We start from the raw sequence: 8,004 nt of genomic DNA, 5'->3' as shown, positions 1-8,004 counted from the left end.
ATATTTTTTTCATTCCGTTCAGTTTTGACAGGAATAATTTATTTATATTTAATAAAAACGTGACCCCTCGACTGCATGGTTCGGGTCCGACGGACCCGTGGTTGTACTTTACATTGTATCCTTCGTGATTTTCACACGACTCATTCCGTTCAAGGTTCATCATCTCCGGGGGATATCCTGAATCATTCGTGGTGTATTCAAGTTATTTACAAAGCGTGGATGTACTTTCACCATCTTGTTTTTTCAACTTCGTGTTTACTTTACGATGTTTCAAATCGGATAAGCGATTCGATTTCTTTGACAAAGATAAGTATTTCCTTTTCACTTTACATGATCTTTGAATTTCCGAATTATTTTCTTCCAGCGAAATATCACGTGATCTGTGAGGGGTGGATTGAGAGGTTTGGACTTTTGTGCTTCCTTTGCTGCTTCCTTATTCATCCACAGTGTTTCGTGATTTATTTTTTAGTATTCCTCCATTTTGAAATCACTTCCCACCATGTTTCTCCCTTTGACAAAGGTAAGTTTATTTTTAGTCTCTTTATTTCCTACCTTAGAAGGTTTTACGAGGTTTATTTATCTTCGTGTGTTTTTTTCCTGCGTTTGTTTGACCCTGCAGGCAGGACGGCCGATTTTCCGTTCGGATTGCTCAGTCTGTTTTGTATTATTCAATTTCATTTTATTTTATCAATGAAACATCTAATCGATATGTATTTCGTCATTGCATTGAGGTTATCTCAGCAAATCGAATGGTTTTGGTCTCCATGTAAAGATGGTTGGTTGGATGAAGGAAAAACATCTCGATGGTTGATGTGATGTAATGTTAGAACACGAGACATCTCAAAAGATTTAAATGTTAGAAATTCGGAAATACAAGCTTATCTATTAATTATTTTCCTCCAGTATTTTACTTTGTTTCATTTCCTGGTTTATTGATGGAAAGTTCAAAATAAAATCAGTGAATCGACATTTTCTGAGCAAATTTTTTTTTTTGAGCCAATACTCCAATACGAACGAGCTGCAAGTTTGTATAGAAATTTTTTTTAAAATAAAGATCGCTGAAAAATATTAATAAATAAATAAACATTACTTTTTGGTTTTCTTTGAATAACAAGATCAAAAAAAAATTTTTTTTTTTGTTATTTTGCAAATATCGTCCTGGAGTCTAAACATTGTATATAAAGTAGAAATAGTATATTTTGCAAGTTTACTATTTCAATTCCTGGGTCCATTGGACCGGTTATGCAGTCTACATTTTTATCGATGAACCCTTGCGTTAACTGATATTTATTGGTTGGAATTTCTCCATCAACAGCAACACATTGACTTCTTTTGGTTAACCAGGTATCTATCCATTTCAAGGTTTCACCTTTTATCCCATGGTGGTTGATTTTACTCAGGACGAGGCTTGTCATCTTTTTGGGGTTTTTAAAAATTATTACTACCTTCGCAAACTTCGTTTGACGAAGGTATTATATTGACCCCTGTGTATTTATTTATTGGTAAATATGTGTGCGGACAGCATTGCGCAAAAACTGCTGGACCGATTTGCATGAAAATTTCAGAGATGATGTGTAGTTACTCAAGGACGCCAGGCGAAGCTTTTGGGAGCGATCGAATCAAAGGTCAAGTCAAGGTCACAAAAAGGTCAAAATCATTTTTTTGCGATTAAAGTGTCAATTTTGTTCCGATTTACATCAAATTAAGTCCAAAATGTTCAGTATTCAAATCCCGATCCACTGATATAGCGTATGGTATAGTGTTTGCAACCCTAGTTAGTCTGTGGAAGTCAAAGGTCAAGGGGGTCACCAAAATAGAGTTTTTGATTGGGCAGCGTTGTGGACAACATTACACGAAAACCACTTCGCAGATTGTCATGAACTTTTGTGGATGTATTTGGCATCACGAGAGGACAAGTCGATTAGATTTTGGGAGCGATCAGAACAAAGGTTAAGGTGAAGGTCACAAAAAGGTCAAAATCGTTTTTTCGCGATTAAATTGTCAATTTTGTTTTGTTTTACAGCAAATTAACTCCAAAATGTTCAAAATTAAATTCCCCATCCTCTAATATGACACATGGTATAGTACTTTTGTCACCCAAGGCAGCGGTTGGGGGTCAAAGGTCAAGGGGGTCACACAAATTCACATTTATATCGGAAAGCGTTGTAGACAACTTAACGCAAAAAAAACAAAACGCAGAGAGGCTTTAATTGTTTTGGATTTGTTTGGCATCATGAAAGGACAAATCCATTAGATTTTGGGAGCGATCGGATCAAAGGTCAAGGTCACAATAAGGTCAACATCGTTTTTTCATGATGAAAACGGTTAATATGTTTCCGATTTACATCAAATTAACTCCAAATTGTTCAGTGTTCAATTCCCCATCTTCTGAAATGACACAAGGTATAGTACTATTGTCACCCTGGGTAGCGGTTGTGGGTCAAAGGTCATGGGGGTCACGAAATGCATATTTGTATTGAGATGCGTTGTGGACAACTTAATACAAAGGTAACGAGTGGCTGCGGCGAAGGTATGCGCTTTACAAGTGCACGTTCTAGTTTTTATTTTTTCTATTTTCTCTCTTTCTTTTTGATATCGATATACTGGTGGGGTCATACCCATCTACCGATATATATATATATATATATATATATATATATATATATATATATATATATATATATATATATATATATATATATATATATATATATAGCCTGGTGTTGGCGCAGTTGTTAGGGCAGTGGCTTGGGATCCAAAAGGTCCTGAGTTCAAGTCCCGTTGGGCCACTGAATTAATACACCAGGGGGTTGACTCAGCCTGTCATCCTTCCGAGGTCGGCAAAATGAGTACCAGTATACTGGGCCGGTGTATACCCCGGTTAAAATAGGTATACCATATCCCTGTGTCGTAAGAGGCGACCAGGGTTGAGTCAGGAAGGGCATCCGGTGTAAAACATGTGCCAAATCACTATGCGGATCATACGGATGATCCGCTGTGGCGACCCCGAACGGGAGCAGCCGAAAGAAGAAGAAGAAGAAGAAGAAGAAGAAGAAGAAGAAGAAGAAGAAGAAGAGATATATATATATATATATATATATATATATATATATATATATATATATATATATATATATAATTCAGGTTCCAAAAATGAGCAATGGTCCATTATGTAAACATCATTGACAGTAATTTTAAAACGTATTACCACATGGGGTCTCCCCCCCCTCCCAACCCCTCATGATGAGAACGGTTATTTTACTTCCAACTTTAACTTCTATTAAAATGATTGATTGTGTTTTGAAGTGAGATCATTTTTGGTTATTGCCACAAGTCAGAATCCATTGCTATAGCCATACAGGTATGACTCTCGTGAAATGCTGTATCGGTTTGATCATTTCCGTTGCCTCCATACCGGTATCGCCATCATAGATCACACTGAGTCTGCACGGGATTTCTAAAGCACAGCATGTCAGGTCAGGTCAGGAATGGGAGCATGTGCCAGAGCAGTGAGTCGCTGCGTCCACTTTCCGCAGGTACTCCATGGGACTCCGTCTGGCCATCTGCCAGGCAGATGCTTGACCCATCCCCATCCCTATTCCCATCTCCTGCAGATGCTGATCAACCTGCTACAACCATGAGGCACGTGGTTGGCCCATTGGCCTCCTCCATTCACTAAGCTCCTTCACTGAGGGAATCTGGTGAGCAGGATCAGCGTCAGGAAAACGAGCCACATGTCTATACAACCTCAGCTGACACTCGGACTATAAGGAAACAAATTGCATCTGAATCTCAGCAACTGCTCGTTGGTCACGAAGTCTGACCAGCGATAGCCAAGGATTCTCCAAAGAGACCTGGTACCGAAGGAGTTAAGTCTCCTTCTCAGATCCCTGGTCAGAGTCCAAGTCTCACATCTGTAGAACAAGACTGGAAGCACCAAGGACCTGAATACTCAGGCTTTCATCCTCCTGCACCAGTACCGATGGCGCCACAATCTATGATCCAGTTAATCCATGACTCTCCAGGCCAGACCCAGACGTCTATTGACCTCTGGCTCACAGCCAGCGGAGACATGAATCTCATTGCCAAGGTAAGTGAATCTCTCCATGACCCCAATATCCTCACCACAAGCAGGTACAGACAAGATAGCAGCATCCAAGATGTCATTGAAAGCCTGGATATTAGTTTTGGCCCACGAAACCCGTAATCCCAGCTGCTGAGACTCCTCATTCAGCACCTCTCAGGCCCACAAAGGGATATCCAAAGTCTCTGCAAAGATGACTGCATTGTCTGTGTAATTAAAGGCCTTGTCACACCTTGACGTTTTAGCCAGCAATGGCAACGTATTAAAATGTATGTAAAATGCTGGCTTGCGTTGAACTTTTGATGTTTTTTTTTAAAGATTCGGACGTATTCATAGCGACTTGGTCTTATGGATAACGCATTGGTAATGGACACATAACGTTTCGTTGTGTTATAGATAACTTATACCAACGAATGCTGAACCTGTTGTCGGCCTACACAACCGATGCCCAACGATAGTCTAACTCAGGCATAGCGCGTTGCACGCATCGCCGATGATGTCGTGACGTAGCCTATTAAAAGGCTGACGCACAACGATTCGAACCATAACTACCGTAGAAATGGAAGTGTCAACATCGTGGTCACACCATGGCGATCCTGCCAGCTTATGCCGACCTAAGAAAAATGTGTCTAAAACGTTGGGGCACGTCAAATACGGTATGAGTAAGTTTGGTATACGTGAGTAGAACGCTAAAGTACGCTATCATACGTCGTAGTAAGTAGAGTACGTCAAGAAATTTTAAACATGTTCAAAATTTTACGACGTACTCGGCGTATGACACACGTTCCACATGCGATGGGGATAAGTTTTACACACGATATGCGGACGCTTACACACGTCCACAAAGGCTACTTATAAGCTACTCATAAGTCGAAACACGTCGCGGTAATGTCTTTTTTACGCGAAACTTATTTCTAACTTATGTTTGACGTGCTTTGAACCAATTCTTTACGTAGTCCCAACACACATCGACGTATGTAGACGTATTCCAATGACGTCTTCCGGTCGACAAAAAAAAAAAAATGAACGTGTTTCTAGGTTACAACTGCCATATAAAGACGAGTTCCCAGCGGTTTTGGGAATTGGTATATAATAATGCTGCTCATAAAAGGGGAACCCAACAGTGTTTTTGAGTCCTTTTTGAGTCGATGTCCATGTCAGCAGTAACAGTATCAGTATCAGTATCAGTATTAGTATTAGTATTAGTAGTAGTTTGTTCATGTTGGCAGTAGTAGGTGAGTGTGAGGGGGAGGGTGTGGGTTATGATGGATCCTCCTTGCGTCCGCGTGTCCACGGGTAGGAGACATCTTTTCACCATTGTTCGAAGTTCTTCGCGGCTAATTTTTTTATGGGGCTTTTTCAACAATGAGCTATAGCTTGTTTTTACGATTTAGGTCTATTCATAACGGGTTGGACAAATGCACAAAGAACTAATAATGTGCATAGAGCGCTTTGATTACTTATAGATACGATATACCAACAAATAATTATCGTGTAGCCGGCGTTCACAAACTATGCCCAACGATAGCCTAACTTATCCATATCGTGCGGCAGTTTATCTTTGCCGGTGATGTGGGGTTTGCTATTCATAGGCTGCCACTCAACGATTTAAATGGCTGCATCTCCACTATTGAAAGTAGACGCTTGCGCTCAACAATTGGATTTTTTTTACACTCAACGACTTTTAAACGGTACCACTCAGCTATTTTCATTGTTTACAATGAACGATTTAAATTGCTGTGACTCGCCTTTGTTTTTTGACGCTGGGGTTTTGAAATTTTAATCGTTTCTATTGAACGTGATAAATCGCTCAAACCCCACTATTGAAAGTAGACGCTTGCTCTCAACAATTGGATTTTTTTTTACACTCAACGACTTTTAAACGGTACCACTCAGCTATTTTCATTGTGTACAATGAACGATTTAAATTGCTGTCACTCGCCTTTGTTTTTTGACGCTGGGGTTTTGAAATTTGAAACGTTTCTTCTGAACGTGTTAAAACGCTCAAACTCGACTATTTTAAATAGACGCTGCCGATGGACAATTGGAATCATAGCCAAGCTCGACATCGAAGTGTGAACATCCTCGTCATGCCAAAGAAAAGTTTGAAGAATGCAGCAAATTAGTGTCCTGGCCGTGGCCGTGGACGCTGACGCAAGGACGATCCATTATACCGACGTCTTTCAGCCTATGAGTAACTTAAAGTAACGTCTGTCGATGTGTGGCAACGATCGCGTAACATGCCAACAACACGTTAATCATAGGTTAGAAATAAGTTTCGGGTATGCTAAACATTACCTCGGCGTGTCTCAACTTATGATTAACTTACAAGTAGCATGTGTTGACGTCTGTCAACGATCGCAGACCGTGCATACAACTTGTGGCCAGCGTAGCGGAACGTGTGAGTCATACGCCGGCATACGTCGTGAAATTTCAAGCATGAAAAAATTTGAGGACAACCAAAAAGTACAACGTTTAAAGCCAACGTACAACGATGTATGGCAGTGTTTTTCAGCGTGCTCTCAATGTTACCAAAACTTACCCATAACGTATTCAACGTGTGCCAGCGTTTTAGAAAAAAAAATTCAAAAATCGGCGTATGTTGGCTAAAACGTCAAGGTGTGACCGGGCCTTAAGGTGAGAGATCTTGACATTCCCAAATGATGCATCACAGCTTGATCTCTCTGACATCCTCCCCAGAATACAGTCCATAAAAGTGTGGGGGTGAGTACACACCCCTGACAAACTCCAAAACAACTGGAAATAAGTCAGAGATGGTATGACCACATCTCACAGCACTCTCAGTACCAGAGTATAGTTCAGACATGAGATAGATCAGTTTTGGTGGCACCCCACGAAGACCGAAAATCCTCCAGAGGGCATACTGATTCACTGAATCAAATGCTTTGCAGAGATCAATATAGGTTGTGAGCAGCCCCTGTCAAAACTCTCGTATGCATCAGGTGAGGACCCGAAGGGCAACGATACGGTCAATCATTGACCTTTTTGCTGTAAAGCCTGATTGCTCAAGCAGATGGTGGCGAACCCTATCAAGAATTATCCGAGCAAAGACCTTGCCTGGCACTGAGAGCAGCGTCACCCTTTGGTAGTTGTTGCAGTCTTGGCGATCACCCTTCCCTTTCCAGAGAGGGACAACAAGGCCCCTCTTCCAGTCAGTTGGGATGATGCCTGTGTTCCAGGCAGATCACAGAACTGCATGCAACAACACAAGTGCAGCATTTCCACCAGCCTTGAGAAGTTCAGCATGGATGCCACAGATCCCAGGAGCTTTACCCCATTTCAACTGGTTAACCGCAGTCTGTGTTTCCACAAACAAAGGTGGAACACAGTTGATTGGATGGTCAGCAATAGGGATTGCAACACCCCTGACATCCAACTCAACAGCTCGTTGGTCAGCCTGGTACAGCCGCTCAAATTAACTGGCCAGCAGGCCTTCACTTTACACTCCTCTGTCAAGAGGCAACCACCTTCCGCTCTTCCTACAGTACACCAAGGGACGGGTTTGGACGAATGCAATGCAAGAATTCCCCTAAAAGCAGGACGAGAATCACTTGACCACAGGTGAGGCTCTACCCCCTCAGCTATTCCTCGCACATATCCTCCTTGTCCACCCTCAGCACACAGTTTTACACCTCCACTCCTTGAACAGCTCTGCTCTTCTATTAAGCCCATTCCTTTGACTGTGGTCAATGGTATTCAGTATCCCTTGAGAGAGAGAGAATTTTTCTTCACCCGATGGTGAGTTCCAAGAACTCTGCCAGCAACATCAAGGATGGTTGTCTTGAAGGTACACCACAACTCTTCAGGATTCTCCAAAGCACATACACCCCCAAATCCCCACTCAGACTGTTCGCAAACACCTTAGCTACCCTGTCATTGTTGAGGTTGCCAACATCCAG

At 41.6% G+C, this 8,004-nt stretch overlaps 1 protein-coding gene across 5 annotated transcripts in view; it reads left to right on the top strand.

Moving 5' to 3' along the window:
- Positions 1-271: 271 nt before the first annotated feature.
- The window catches only part of LOC147035132 (ADP-ribosylation factor GTPase-activating protein 1-like), a 259,117-nt gene continuing 251,384 nt past the window's right edge, over positions 272-8,004 (top strand). For 2 of the 5 annotated variants that reach the window (XM_085894008.1, XM_085893985.1), the window contains exon 1: positions 279-520. The gene's annotated coding sequence lies outside the window, so the exon portion shown is untranslated. Of the gene's footprint in view, positions 521-8,004 lie in introns of all 5 variants that reach the window. The other 3 variants (XR_015061436.1, XM_085894000.1, XM_085893994.1) reach the window with 3 other exon arrangements.

This window comes from Eptatretus burgeri, chromosome 1 (genome assembly GCF_056783735.1).
Source record: "Eptatretus burgeri isolate ZD-2024b chromosome 1, Ebu_testis_v1, whole genome shotgun sequence".
Taxonomy (NCBI): Eukaryota; Metazoa; Chordata; class Myxini; order Myxiniformes; family Myxinidae; genus Eptatretus; species Eptatretus burgeri.
This window is presented reverse-complemented; position numbering and strand designations above follow the sequence as displayed.